Raw genomic sequence first — 16,168 nt, 5'->3', positions numbered from 1 at the left:
GGTGATATTATGCAAATGTGGATTTCGTATTATTGCATGGTTATGTTACTTGCTATTTACATGTGAACTTACTAAGCAATTATGCTTACTCCCTCCTCTCTATTCTTTGTAGTTTTGTCAAGCCGGCTAGGAGATTGGGAACGGTTGGAGGCGTGCTCACACTATCAACAAACTATTTCAGTATAATGACTTGTATATGTTGGGAATATGGTATGTATAACATTATAATCATTTTGTGTATATAATCTTATAATATGGCTCATGAATGGCATAGAAATGTTTGAGAATGATTAGCTATTGGAGTGGCTAATCAAGATTATATTTGATAACACGTATGCTTTATGTGCTAACTAATCTATGGAAATCCATAAAATGGTGAAATTGGCTATAAAACAGAATCACACAGCAGCAATGACGTGAGTTTGAAAAATCACTAAAAATAGTAGAGATATAATTAGATGTTGAATAAAATATAGAATTGAATATTAATGAATCTATTTTCATGTGGAAGAAACAAAATAGGTAAAAGAGTTGTATTTTATGAGATATTTACATTTTGGTGAAACAGGGTCAGAGCAATTTCTGGATCCCCTGTTCTGACTTTATAAATTCACCATAAATTGTGTAAAAATAATTATGACTCAAAATTTATATGTATATATTCCTTATTGAGATATTTTTAATAGAAACAAATTTCATGGTCATTGGATCTCTTTACCGAAAGAAATTTGATTCGTAGTGCACAGGGGTCAGAGTAGCCGAACCCTGAAACAGGGGAGACTTTAACTAATAAACTGTACTAATTGGACTGACCAAAAATTCTAGAAAAAAAGTAGTAAGTATATATATGAGTCTAGTTTTAGGGAAAATTTACGGAATTTGATTTCGAGTTTTGTAACTCGAGATATGATTTTTTTAGAAACTGTGATGCAGATAGACAGTTTACTATGAGAATTGTTTGAACTTGTTTAAATGCTAAAATAAGTTTAGTAATGTCTCATGCTCGACTTCGGCGACGGTCTCGAGTAAGGGGACGTTACATTAATTGTTTATTTTATGTAAAAATTTAATTGTTTAATAAATATTAATATATACAATATTTTAGACTAATATAATATAACTATTGGACCAATTAGAAACTTTACATGCATGATCAATACAATTATATTGATAAATTCAATGGTTGAGTTGTTAAGATATTAATCATACCAAAATATTAAAAAAAAATGTAAAACTACTTTAATTTTGTACAGTTATAAGTGAATGCCTCTCCCATATATATACAAATTTAAACTTAAGAATTATTAAATATGTATGACCTAAATATTTGTAAAATTTTTAAAATTAAAAAAATATTATTATTGAAATATGTAATTTTTATTTCTTATTTAAATTTAAATTAATAAATATTTAAAAATGGAGTTCGCATGATTTTAATTTACTTTTAAATTAATAAAATGTCCATATGTATTTTATTTATTTAAATTTAAAAGATAATTAAACTTGCTAAAAAAGGTTAATTGAACTCTCATTTAATTAAGTAATCTTTATTAATTTACTTAAATTTAAATTTACTAAATATATACAAATAAATTTCATTACTTGAATTAAGATATAATATGTTCAATTACAATGAAGTTAATAACTGTCATGCCCCAAAATATAGGGGGTTAATTGAAATAATTAACTAAGTAATGATCTAGGCTTAATGATTAAGTAGATAGTGTACACCCTAGAGGTCCTAGGTTGTAACCACTCATCTCCGATTCATTTCTTTTATTTTCAGCAAAAATTAGGATGAAGAATCACACTAAAATAAGCATTATTTGGAGTAGAATTTATCAAGAAGTGGGTAATAGCCCAATGGTTAAGCATTCGTTCCCCCTTGAAGGAACTAGGTTTGAGTCACCCTATCCCAAAGGCTCTTTCAATTTTATTTAGGTAGAATAGGGGAAATTACCATGCAATCCCTCAAAGTTTGAAAACCCTATCTATTTATTCCTTTTCCCCCTAATTGCATTGGGATTATTTTTCTTTTTCCACTCCAATTAGAATTTATCTTTTCTCTCCCTATTTCTTCTCATATTTCACTACAACAAAATAGTCCTAAGACGACACTTTTCTGTCGACACTTTCCTAAGTGTTGGGATAGACTTGCAGACATACGCTTTGGCTAACTCTTTGTACAAGGGTCGGGATATGCATGCCTAAGGCAACGTTTAAATAAGAGTCGACTTTGTCCAACACTATGTCGACACTTTTGGGTCGATACTTTCCTAAGTGTTGGGATAGACTTGCCTACATATGCTTTGTCCAACTATTTTTATAAGGGTAGGGATATGCATGCCTAAGGCAACACGTAAATAAGAGTTGGCTTTGTCCAACACTATGCCGACACTTTTGGGCTAACGTTTTCCTAAATTTTGGGATAAACTTGCGGATATACAGTTTGGCCAACTATTTGTATAAGGGTTGGGATACACATGTTGATCGCGTGATTCGTAACAAGTAATAAATATTTATAATGAAGATCAAACCTAGACCAACTATTATCATGACGAAAAGGCAAGCGCACCTTTCGAACAATAGTATAGTAATGACAGGATCGGGATGTCGTACCCAAGGTAACCAAAAGTACTAGGAATGGCTGTCTTTTTATTATCTAGCCTAAGAATAATGGGGTTTTGTTTTAATTAACTAATTATCTAAACTAAGAATGCACAGAGAAAAGAATTGGGGAATTGCTTTTGGGAAAATCGATTGACTTGAGACAATACCTAAGGAAAAATCGACCTAGACTTTACTCATTATTTTGGCTCTAAATCGGACGATTTATTCGTTCAACTTGTTCCGTAGAGATCCCTAAGTTATGTTATTATCCCTATTCAAGACTAATAACGTCTAATCCCTAGATTGAATAACCAAGACTTTTCTCTAATTAACACTCTAGGGTTGCATTAACTCGATCTACGGATCCCCTTATTAGGTTTCACCCTAATCTGGCAAAATCCTGTCACACTATTTCTAGGCGTGCAATCAACTCTGCTTAATTATGACAAATGTACTCTTAGATAGGGTTTATTCCTCCTCTAAATAAGAGCATGTCTTGAATCAGTATCCTGGTATATCAAAACAAGAATTAAGAACACCTAATTAAGAACAAGTTAAATATTTATCATACGATTCAGAAAATAATAACAAGATTCGTCTTAGGTTTCATTCCCCTTAGGTATTTAGGGGATTTAGTTCATAACTAAATAAGAAAACATCTCAGAAGAATAAAGAATACAAAACATAAAGAAAACCCCAAACTCCTGAAGGGAAATTGAAGAGAGATCTTCAGTCTTGATGATGAATTCGGCTTCTGAGATGGATCAATCGGCTTTCTTGGGGTAATTCCTTACCCCCTATTCTCCTTCTCCCCTTTTTCTCCTCTTCTAGAGTGTATTTATAGGCTTTGGAATGCCTAGAAGCCCTCAAAAAATGGCCTTTTTCGAATTGGACTTAACTTGGGCTCAGCAAGGATACGCCCGTGTGCCATGGCCATGTGACGTGATTGCCATGCCGTGTTCAATCCGTTAAATTACACACGACCGTGTGGGTCAATGGCCAGGCCGTGTGAATCGTGAAAGCCTTGGTCGACACCCTCGAAAGACACGGGCGTGTGAGCTACTCGTGTGGCAAGGCTTAGGCCGTGTCATCTTATTGATTTGGTCTGTTTTGTCCCTTTTTGGCTTGTTTTTGGCTTCTTTCGCTCTCCTGTGCTCTCCTAAGTGTAAAACATGGAACTAAAGCATTAGGAGCATCGAATTCACCAATTCTAATGAGAAATCATCCATAAAATGCATTAAACATGGGGTAAAAATATGTATAATTTACGGTTTATCAAATACCCCCACACTTAAGCATTTGCTTGTCCTCAAGCAAAATTCTCAACTCATAATCAAAATAAATCTTTCTCAACTTATAATTTCTATTAATAATATCTCAAATTAATCCATAGGTAATCATACATTGAGAATTTAACTAAAAGAACATAAAAGTTTAAATCATTCCAAGTTGAGCATTTTATTCCTGAAAACATAGGTGTCTTCCCTCATCTAAGTAATTACTTTTAATTAGGAATATCACAGAGTTTTACATCCTCACTATAGATTCACTCAAATCACTCGAGGTGTTTTCAGAACAATAAAGGAAGCACTCAATAGTCAATAATGGAAAGTCATTACCATAGGCTTGCATGAAAATCAAATCTCCACCACTATAATTTAAGATGATAGATCAATAAAAAGGTCTTTAGAGGTTTGTAATGAGGCTTGGTTAGGGGGTGTGGTCACATGCTGAAAGAAAGAATCGAGATTGAATTGAAAATTTGCCTAACTAGAAAAAGGAGTTAGTCTTCACTTGCATACAATAGAGCTTCTCTCAGAATTATGAAATTGATATGCATACATAGTTTTTTTTTGTTTATTTTTTTAAGAACAAGTTAAATATTCATAGACTAACTTATTACAAACAAGACATAGCTAAGCAATTTCCTCAACTCAAATCTCGACAAAAATAGGGATTAAATTAGGGGGTTTCAACAATAATGGGTTAAAGGTTAATATTAAGGGTAATACAAAAAATGGTTTATTAGGCTCAAAGGGGTTTACCAGGGGTTAATCGTGGAGGTAGGCTTTTCATGGCATGAGTGGGTTAATCCTAAGTGCCTTAATCATTTTGATATATCAAATCAAATGGTGTGGTCTTAACATGCATAATCAAGCAAGTTCTAGAATAACAGTTCAATACTGACGCACTCAAAGCAATAATAAAAGTGAGCATGAAAGGATGAATAAATGCTCAAAAGGCTCAAAAATCTCACAAAAAATTATGGTTTTTTGATGTTTAGACTCGTGAATTCCAATACAAAGTAATACCTAGACTTGGGGAAATGGCCTAAGATTTTGAATTCTTAAAAATCAACTCATCATGCTTGACTCTCTATTGTCTTAAAGATTAAATAATCAATGCATAATTCCCTATGTTTTAATTCAAGATATATCAATCAAAATCATAAATTAATTAAAATTTATCCTAAATATGATATGAGAGTTTTTCAAGAGAAAAAGATGATTATTCAAAGATTTTTCTGATAATAAAGTAAATACCCCCACACTTAAGATGTATATTGCCCTCAATGTACAAAGATAGATATTAGAGTATAAAAATAAGATAGGGAGAGAAGTGAAACTTCCTGTATGAATTCCTCGAACTAGAGTTTTAGAGAGTGATCGGTTCGAGAGTGGAGGAGGATACTCTGGCAGTCGTAGAGGTTCATTAAGCCATAAGTCTGCGCCAAAAGAATATTATATCTAGTGGTAGCTATGGTCGTGGTTGAGCAGGACATGGCAGTCGTGGAGACCCTTTCCTGGTGGAGTTTTAGTTCCTATGTCATGATGAGCTTAAGGGCTCTATATAACTGTGATAAAATCAGGAACTTTTTAGGGGATATTAGGAAGAATAAGTACTCGAAAAGAAATAACCAAAATTTATAATAAAATTTTAAATCTACTAAAAAATAAAAATAAAAATAAAAAATAAAAAGTAGTTTGAATAAAAATTAAAAAACATAAAATAATAAAATAAATATTTCTAAACATCTTCATCACTGGATGGTTCGTGAGGTGGGATTGGCGATAAGATGTGGAGGTGTTGACAAATCTGCTGTAGAGTAGCATCAATGTTGTCAAATCATTAAAAACATCGATGCTTGAATCGGGTGAGGCACTCAGAGATGTCAGCATATGAAGCCGCCGCATGAACTGGACGAGAGGGTGGTGGTGGCTGAGTCGGTGGGTCCTCGTGCTGTGGGGGTACAGCCGTGTGGAGGAAAAATAGAGGGAAAAGAGAGGGGAAAGTGAGGATTAATGCAGGTGGAGTGGAGTTTAGGGTGGTTTGGGGGTTGAGGGAGTGAGAATCTGTGGAATGGTGGCTGGAATAGGGATTAGGGAGTGGAGAGGGGGAGATTTTGACTAGGGTTTTGAAAGGAAGAAGAAAATGAACAGTGGTTTGCTTATATAGGGCGAAGCCACACGGCCTAGGGCCATGCCCTTGTACTCTGAAAGTGAGCCCGTGTTTTTCGAATTTTGCAATTTAGGTCGTGCCCGGCTACTATCCCACACCGTATGTCTTAGGCACGTGTGGCCCACGGCCATATCGCATAGCCGTACCTAGCTTTGTTTGCTTCTCCCACTCCCGTGTGTTAGGGTACCATGCCCGTGTATTGTTCTCCACGGCTTCACGGTACGGGCATGTCTCATGCCCGTGTTGAAGAAACAGAAACGAGCCTTATCCCTGGCACGCCCATGTTTTTCCATTCCCACGCCCGTGTTCACCTATCAAATTCACCTACGGCCATGTCATACGGCCGTGGGGATTTATCGCATCCCGTGTTTTGGGGAAATCATTTACCCTATTTTCGCACGATCGTAACACAAAGCCATGTTTCCCCCTGTGTTGATCACACGGCCTTAAGCACAGCCGTGTGGAGCTGGGAACCTGTGCTTCAAATACCCTGTTAGTGACCTAAATGTTTAAAAATTGAATTTAAAATAATTTAAAATTGTTAGTACTCGGGTTGCCTCCCGAGAAGTGCTTATTTATAGTGTAAGCTCGAATGTTACCTTGTTGGTATATTCAGGGATGTTTGTGGAGTTGTAGCTCCTCTCCATCGACTTTAAAATTCTCACCATTATAAAGTTTGAGACGGTATCCATTGAAAGTAGCGTATGATGGGTGACTTACCTCTATTGTGCCATATGGATGAACAAATTGAATTACGAAAGGTCCTGACCATCGTGCTTTTAGTTTCCCGGGAAACAATTTGAGTCTTGAGTTGTATAATAAGATGAGATCTCCAACTTCAAATTGTTTTCCTTGCTTTAAAGGAATGTCACAGCGCCGCTTTGTTGCTTCCTTGTATAGGTGTGAATTTTCGTATGCATTGGCTCGCCATTCATCTAGCTCGTTTAGCTGCATCAACCTATTTTTTCCTGCAAGTTCGGGATCAAGGTTTAGAAATTTAATAGCCTAAAAAGATTTATGCTCTAGTTCGAATGGTAGATGACAACTTTTTCCATAAACAAGTCTGTAAGGTGATGTCCCTATAGGAGTTTTAAAAGCAGTTCTGTAAGCCCATAAGGCATCGTATACATTTGTTGCCCAGTCTTTTCTGTTTGATTTTACTCTTTTTCAAGGATCTATTTGAGTTCTCAGTTTGCTACTTCAACTTGTCCATTAGTTTGAGGATGGTATGGGGTGGCTGTTCTATGATGAACTCTATATTTCTTAAGGGTTTTTTCAAATTGGGTATTACAAAAATGAGTGCCCCTGTCACTGATAATTGCTCTAGGTGTTTCGAATCTCGAGAAGAGTTTTTTAAGGAAACGTACTACCACTCTAGTGTCATTAGTAGGTAGAGCTTGGGCTTTTACCCATTTGGACATGTAGTCAACTGCTACTAAGATGTATTTATTTCCGAATGAATTGGGGAATGGGCCCATGAAATCGATACCCCAAACATCAAATATTTCACAAGAAAGCATATAGTTTTGAGGCATTTCATCACGTTTAGATATGTTATCTTCAATATATTGTCAAGTTTTTGGCGCCGTTGCCGGGGAACTAAAATATTAGGAACACTCAATTTTTATTACTTCAGTCATTTATTTTTCTTGCAATTTAATTTAATTTAATTATTTATTAATTTAATTATTTATTAATTTACTTTTTCCTTCTCTTGGCAGGATTTCATAGTTTATGACTAGAAGAAACCCGTTGGGACCATTACTTTTTGACGAAGAAATCGATCGCACAGTTCGTAGAAACCAAAGAGAAATAAGGCGCAGCTTAAGATACAAAGAGAATGAGCAAGAAGATGATAATCAACCCCCAACCGAAGAAATGGCTGAAAACCAAGGCAATCAGCTACCTCCTGCAATTGCGGCAAATCAGAATCCTGCTCCTCGTACTATGTATGACTATGCTAAACCTTCTTTGACAGGAACTGAGTCAAGTATAGTTAGACCTGCTATTGCTACAAATAATTTCGAACTGAAACCTAACACAATTCAGATGATACAGCAGTTTGTTCAATTTGATGGTTTGTAGGATGAGGATCCCAATACTCACTTGGCGAATTTTCTGGAGTTTCGCAACACTTTCAAAATTAATGGCGTTTCTGATAATGCCATTTGCCTTTGGTTATTTCCCTTTTCATTGAGAAACAAAGCTAAATAGTGGTTGAACTCATTACCACGAGGGTTAATTACTACTTGGGAACAAATGACCGAAAAATTTTTACTTAAATATTTTCCGCGGGCTAAAACAGCAAAGTTGAGGAATGATATTTTTTCTTTTGTGTAGATGGTTTCAGAAATACTTTACGATGCATGGGAGAGATACAAGGACTTATTGAGAAGGTGTCCTCACCATGTGTTACCTCTATGGCTACAAGTTCAAACCTTTCACAATGGTTTGAATCCCTCAACAGGGCAAATGATTGATGCAGCAGCCGGTGGAACGATCAACAATAAAACACCCGAGGAGGCCTACGAGTTTATCGAAGAGATGTCCCTGAATAACTATCAGTGGCAAGTCATGAGGACAAAGCCAAGAAAAGCCGTCGGTGTTTTCAATATTGATACAGTTACCATGCTTACTAATCAGGTAGAACGCTTAAATAAAATGGTTGATGATTTATATGGTTCTACACAGGTACACCAAGTGACGCAGTGCGACTCAAATCTAGGAGGCATGGCGAACTCTAAGTACCTACCTTACGGGCAGAACATGGAAAACGAGCAAATCAATTATATGGGTAATAATCCTCGAACTCAAAATAATCCTTATAGTAACACTTACAATGCAGGTTGGAGGAATCATCCAAATTTTTCATGGGGAGGCCAAGGAAATCAAGGAAATCAAAGGGCACCACCTTCCCAAGGATTTTAGTAACCATCCTACTGACAGGAAAGGAAATCGAACCTTGAAGAGATGTTGGAAAAATTTATCTCGATGTCAGAAACGCAATTCCAAAATACCGAGACAGCACTTAAGAACTAGCAAGCATCGATTTAAGGTCTCGAAACTCAAATAGGGCAACTTGCAAAGGTGATCTCTGAACGCCCACAAGGTTATTTACCTAGCATTACAGAGACCAATCCCAGGGAGCAACTTCATCCTATCGCTGTGCAGGATAATGAAAAGCTAGATGAACCAGAATCACAACAAAACAACACGATTAACAAAGGTCGAGAAGAGGTAAGCAATAATGATCCTAAACAGGTAAGTACGCATTATAAACCTCGTGTGCCATATCCTAATACGATGAAGAAAGATAGAACATAAGAACAATTCGGTAAGTTCGTCAAACTCTTAAAGAAATTACATATTAACTTACCCTTTATTGAAGTTCTTTCGTAGATGCCCAACTCAACAAAATTCTTAAAGGAACTTCTGACCAATAAGCGAAAGTTAGACAGTACATCGCATGTGGAACTCAATGCAGTCTGCTCAGCTATTCTAAAGAATAAGCTACCTAACAAATTGAAAGATCTAGGGAGTTTTACAATTCCTTACTTAATTGGTAGTTTATCTGTGAATAATGCTTTAGCTGATTTAGGGGCAAGTATAAATGTTATGCCTTATAAAATGTTTAAACGACTAGGTCTCGGTAAACCCAAATAGACTAGGATGAGCATTCAATTGGCTGACAAAACAGTTAGATTTCCTAAGGGTATTATTGAAGATGTTCTCGTTAAAATTGATAAATTTATTTACCCAGTAGACTTTGTCGTCTTAGAAATGGATGAGGATAACGAGGTACCTTTAATTTTAGGACGACCCTTTTTAGCAACTGCCAGAACCATTATTAATGTAGGTACAGGAGAGCTAACACTTCGTGCAGGTGACGACACAGTAACACTCCAAGCACGTGACTCAGTCAAAACCCCTAAGACTCAAGATAATGCTATAAAACTGTCGATGATAAAACTAATATTCAATCATCCTTGCAGGAACCTCCTCGAACCAAGACAACAGAGACAGTGCACTACTATCATGTAGAGAACAAAGACGTCCATGAGGAACGAAGGCTACAAATAGAGGAGCTAGGTGAATGGCGAACACATAAACCGAAAACACGCGATAAACCAAAATTACGCCCCGGCAGCGGTGCTAAAAACTTGATCACGTGATTTGTAACAAGTACTAAATATTTATAATGAAGATCAAACCTAGACTAACTATTACCACAATAAAAAGGCAAGCGCACCTATCAAACAATAGTATAGTAATGGCAAGACCGGGATATCGTAGCCAAAGGAACCAAAAGTACTAGTAATAACTATCTTTTTATTATCTAGCCTAAGAATAAAAGGGTTTGTTTTAATTAACTAATTATTTAAACTAAGAACACACAGAGAAAAGAATTGAGGAATTGCTTTTGAGAAAATCTATTGACTTGAGACAGTACCTAAGGAAAAATCCACCTTGACTTTATTTGTTATTCTGGCTCCGAATCGGATGCTTTATTCATTCAACTTAATCTGTAGAGATCCCTAAGTTATGTTATTATACCTATTCAAGACTAATAACGTCTAATCCCTAGATTGAATAACCAAGACTTTTCTCTAATTAACACTCTAGGGTTGCATTAACTCGATCTACGGATCCCCTTATTAGGTTTCACCCTAATCTGGCAAAATCTTGTCACCCTATTTCTAGGCGCGCAATCAACTCCGTTTAATTATGACAAATGTACTCTTAGACAGGGTCTATTCCTCCTCTGAATAAGAGCGTGTCTTGAATCAGTATCCTGGGATATCAAAACAAGAATTAAGAACACATAATTAAGAACAAGTTAAATATTTATCATACGATTCAGAAAATAATAACAAGATTTGTCTTAGGTTTCATTCCTCTTAGGTATTTAGGGGATTTAGTTCATAACGAAATAAGAAAACATCTCAGAAGAATAAAGAATACAAAACATAAAGGAAACCCAAAACTCCTGAAGGGAAATTAAAGAGAGATTTTCAGTCTTGATGATGGATCAGCTTCTGAGATGGATCAATCGGCTTTCTTGGGGTAATTCCTTACCCCTCTATTCTTTGTCTCCTTTTTTATCCTCTTCTAGGGTGTATTTATAGGCTTTGGAATGCCTAAAAACCCTTAAAATTGGCCTTTTCCTAATTGGACTCAACTTGGGCTTGGCAGGGACACGCTCGTGGCATACGCCCGTGTTTGATTACTTCAGGCCGTATTCGAGCCTGCCAAATTGACACGGCCGTGTGGTCTGCCCGTGTGAGGAGGTTCATGCCGTGTTGATTTTGTACTTTGGCCCATTTTCTCCGTTTTTGGCTCGTTTCTCGTTCCTTTCGTTCTCCTATGCTCTCCTAAGTATAAAGCATGAAATTAAAGTATGAAGAGCATCGAATTCACTAATTCTAATGAGAAATCATCCATAAAATGCATTAAACATGGGGTAAAAATATGTATAATTTATAGTTTATCAAATACCCCCACACTTAAGCATTTTCTTGTTCTCAAGCAAAATCTTCAACTCATAATCAAAATAAATTCTCCTTAACTTATAATTCTTATCGATAGTATCTCAAAATAATCCATAGGTAATCATACATTGAGAATTCAACTAAAAGAACATAAAAGTTTCAAACATTCCAAGTTGAGTATTTAATCATGCAAACATAGGTGTCTCTCTGCATCTAAGTAATTACCTTTGATTCAGAATATCACAGAGTTTCACATCCTCACTAAATATTCACTCAAATTACTCGAGGTGTTTAAGGACAATAAATGAAGCACTCAAAAGTCAATAATGAAAAGTCATTATCATAGGCTTGCATGAAAATCAAATCTCCACCACTATAATTTAAGATGATACATCAATCAAAAGGTCTTTAGAGGGTTGTAGTGCGGCTTGGTTAGGAGGTGTGGTCACAAGTTGAAAGAAAGGGTTAGAATCGAGATTGAATTGAAAAATTGCCTAACTGGAAAAAGAGTTAATCTTCACTTGCGTACAATAGAGCTTCTTCTCAAAATATGGGATTACTAATATATATACATAGTTTTTTTGTTTATTTTTTTATTTTTTTAAGAACAAGTTAAATATTCATAGACTAACTTATTACAAACTAGACATAGCTAAGCAATTTCCTCAACTCAAATCTCAACAAAAATAGGGATTAAATTAAGGGGTTTCAACAATAATGGGTTAAAGGTTAATATTAAGGGTAATACAAGAAATGGCTTATTAGGCTCAAGGGGGTTTACTAGGGGTTAATCGTTGAGGTAGGCTTTTCATGGCATGAGTGGGTTAATCCTAAGTGCCTTAATCATTTTGATATATCAAATCAAATGGTCTGGTCTTGACATGCATAATCAAGCAAGTTCTAGAATAACAGTTCAATACTATCGCACTCAAAGCAATAATAAAAGTGAGCATGAAAGAATTAATAGATGCTCAAAAGGCTCAAAAATCTCACAAAAAAATATGACTTTTTGATGTTTAGACTCGTGAATTCCAATGCAAAGTAATACCTAGACTTGGGGAAACAACCTATAATTTTAAATTCTTAAAAATCAACTTATCATGCTTGATTCTCTAATGTCTTAAAGTTTAAACAATCAATGCATAAATGCCTATGTTTTAATTCAAGATATATCAATCAAAATCATAAATCAATTAAAATTTATCCTAAATATGATATGAGAGTTTTTCATGAGAACAAGGATTATTCAGGGATTTTTCTGGTAGTCACATGAATACCCCCTACACTTAAGATGTATATTGCCCTCAATGTACAAAGATAGATATTAGAGTATAAAAATAAGATAGGGGGAGGAGTGAAACTTCCTGTATTAAGAACGGATGATATCCTTGGATTGGCGATATCGAGTATTGAAGATACTTTGGATGGCAAGCTGGATTCTAAAGGTAAGCCTTTTTTTTTTTGAAAAGGAAAACAAATGAATCTTAAAAACGAATGAATCTTAAAAACTTAATAAAAGAAAAATAAAATAAGATAATTATTCTAATTTTTTAAGTGGCACGGCTGTAGCACACGCCCGTGTGGGCCGTGGCTCGATCGTGTTTGTCGCGAATTAAGATGTCCCCACACGGTCTTATCACACGCCCGTGTGTTTAGGCCGTGTGCTGCGTGATCGTATCGTACGACCCTGTGTTAGGGTACCATGCCCGTGTATTGTTGTCCACGGCTTAACAGCACAGGCGTGTCTCACACCAGTGTTGAAGAAACAGAATCGAGCCTTACCCCTAGCACGCCCGCGTTTTTCTATTCCCACACCCGTGTTCACCTATCAAGTTCACCCACGGCCATGCCGCACGGCCATGGGGATTTATCGTATCCCGTGTTTTAGGGAAATCATATCCTGCTTCAACACAGCCGTATCGTACGATCGTGTCTCTTCCCCTGTTTGGCCACAGATTTAGGCACGCCCGTGTGCCTGGCCGTGTGTGCTAAAAAACTTTGCAGTTCAAAGATAAAGTTAATTATTTAACGTGTTAGAAATTAAAAATAAAGAAATCAAAATATGTTAGTGCTCGGGTTGCATCTCGAGAAGCACTTATTTATAGTCTAAGCTCGACTTACCCCTCTAGTGAATGGTCAGGGTGGTTCGAGGAGTTTATACTCCTCATTCCTACTATCAATCTCATCAAAATAGAGTTTTAATCGGGTGTTATTTACCTTAAAAGTGCCGAACTTGGAGTGACTCACCTCTATCATACCGAATGGAAAAATACTGAGTATCGTAAGAGGGATTTCCTCATTCGGTGTGGTAGTGACAATGTGTGGATCGGCGGCATCTAGTAAGACTTTATCACCAACCTTAAGTTGATTTGGAGAGGTATCGGCCTTGTTTTGGCGTAGTTTCGGTTTATCATGTGTTCTCGATTTGTGTGCTCGCCATTCATCTAGCTCCTCTATCCGTAGCCTTCGTTCTTCATGAGTGTGTCCTCTATCATTTCTAGAACATGGCTCGTGAACTTCTTTGAAGCTCAATTTCTACAAGTCATATTGTCAGTTTTAGTAGATTGGTGTGGACTATTACCTTCAACGTTCGATGTGATGCCAGAATTAAGAGCTTGAAGGGTGATCGTGTCGTCTCCTACGCGAAGCGTGAGCTCACCTGTGCCAACATCAATAATTGTTTTAGCAGTTGCTAAAAAGGGCCTTCCTAAAATCAAAGGGGTGTTATTATCCTCCTCTATGTCTAGAACAAGGAAATCAGCGGAGAATATGAACTTATCTACTTTTACTAGTACATCTTCAATAATACCCCTAGGAAATCTTATAATTTTATCTGCCAATTGAATGCTCATCTTAGTTTGTTTAGGTTTCCCAGGACCTAGTTGCTTAAACATTTTGTAAGGCATGACGTTAATACTAGCCCCTAAATCAGCTAATGCATGACTTATATCTAAACTACCAATTAAGCAAGGAATTGTAAAACTCCCTGGATCTTTCAATTTGTGGGGTAGCACATTCTGTAGCATAGCTGAGCAGACTGCGTTTGGCTCCACATGCGACGCTTCATCCAACTTCCGCTTATTTACTAAAAGCTTTTTTCAAAATTTCATTGCATTCGGCATCTGCGACAAAGCTTCAATAAACGGTAAGTTAATATGTAATTTTTTCAAAAGTTTAAGCAATTTACCAAATTGTTCGTCTAAGCGGTCTTTCCTTGTCGCGTTAGGATATGGGATACGAGGTTTATATTCTTCATTCACCATTTTGTTATGACTTACCTCACTTTTACGTTTGCTCACCACAGTTTCTTACATCAATTCTGGCTCAGGCGCAATGAATCCTTTCTTATCTTGAGTACTAATTGCGTTGAGGTGTTCCCTTGGGTTAGGTTCAGTATTACTTGGTAAGCTACCTTGTGGTCGTTCGGAGATTAGTTTGGATAGCTGGCATATCTGAGTTTTGAGCCCTTGGATCGATGCTTGTTGATTCTTAAGTGCTGTCTCAGTATTTTGGAAACGGGTTTCTGATACCGAGATGAATTTAGAGAGCATCTCTTTAAGGTTCGGTTTCTTCTCTTGTTGATACGGTGGCTGTTGAAAACCCTGAGGATTTTGTGGCTTTTGATTCCTTTGACCACTCCAGGAGAAATTTGGGTGGTTCCTCCAACCTGCATTATAAGTATTACTGTATGGGTTATTTTGAGATGTAAAGTTATTGTTACCCATATAGTTGACTTGTTCCTCTTCGGTTGTAGGAATGAAGGATTGATATTCTGTATGCACACCTCCTCCACTTGAGTCACACCTCATTACTGGATTTACCTGTGTAGAAATAAGTAAACCATCAATCTTTCTATTGAGAAGTTCTACCTGATTTGACAGCATAGTAACTGAGTCGACGTTATAAACGCCAATTGTTTTTGTTGGCTTAGTCCTCATGACTTGCCACTGATAATTATTTAGTGACATTTCTTCCATGAATTCATAAGCCTCTTCAGGTGTTTTGTTGTTGATGGTTCCTCCAGCAGCTGCGTCAATCATTTGCCGAGTCGAGGGATTCGACCATTGTGGAATGTTTGTACTTGAAGCAAAAGTGGTAACCCATGGTGAGGGCACCTTCGCAATAGATCCTTGTATCTCTCCCATGCATCGTAAAGTGTTTCTAAGTCCATCTGCACAAAAGAAGAAATATCATTACGTAACACAGCTGTTTTAGCCGGCGGAAAATATTTTAGTAGAAATTTTTCGGTCATTTGTTCCCAAGTAGTAATTGACCTTCATGGTAATGAGTTCAACCACTGTTTAGCTTTGTTCCTTAATGAAAAAGGAAATAACTGAAGACGAATGGCATCATCATAAACGCCATTGATTTTAAATGTATCGTAAAATTCCAGAAAGTTTGCTAAGTGAGCGTTGGGATCTTCATCCTGCAAACAATCAAACTGAACAAATTGCTATATCCTTTGAATTGTGTTAGGTTTCAGTTCAAAAGTATTTGCAGCTACAGCTGGTATAACTATGCTAGATTCAGTTCCTGTTAGAGAAGGTTTAGCATAATCATACATAGTACGTGGAGAAGGATTTTGATTAGCTGCAATTGCAGGAGGTAGC

General features: G+C 36.5%; 2 non-coding genes across 2 annotated transcripts; one reads left to right on the top strand and one right to left on the bottom strand.

Moving 5' to 3' along the window:
• Window positions 1–8,376: 8,376 nt before the first annotated feature.
• LOC121226892 (small nucleolar RNA R71) lies at window positions 8,377–8,483 on the bottom strand. Its single transcript, XR_005924588.1, has one exon. It is a non-coding gene; the product is annotated as a small nucleolar RNA R71 (small nucleolar RNA).
• Window positions 8,484–15,655: 7,172 nt separating this feature from the next.
• Window positions 15,656–15,762, top strand: LOC121225299 (small nucleolar RNA R71). Its single transcript, XR_005923170.1, has one exon. It is a non-coding gene; the product is annotated as a small nucleolar RNA R71 (small nucleolar RNA).
• The last annotated feature ends 406 nt before the right edge of the window (window positions 15,763–16,168 follow it).

This window comes from Gossypium hirsutum, chromosome A03, assembly GCF_007990345.1.
Source record: "Gossypium hirsutum isolate 1008001.06 chromosome A03, Gossypium_hirsutum_v2.1, whole genome shotgun sequence".
Taxonomy (NCBI): domain Eukaryota; kingdom Viridiplantae; phylum Streptophyta; class Magnoliopsida; order Malvales; family Malvaceae; genus Gossypium; species Gossypium hirsutum.
This window is presented reverse-complemented; position numbering and strand designations above follow the sequence as displayed.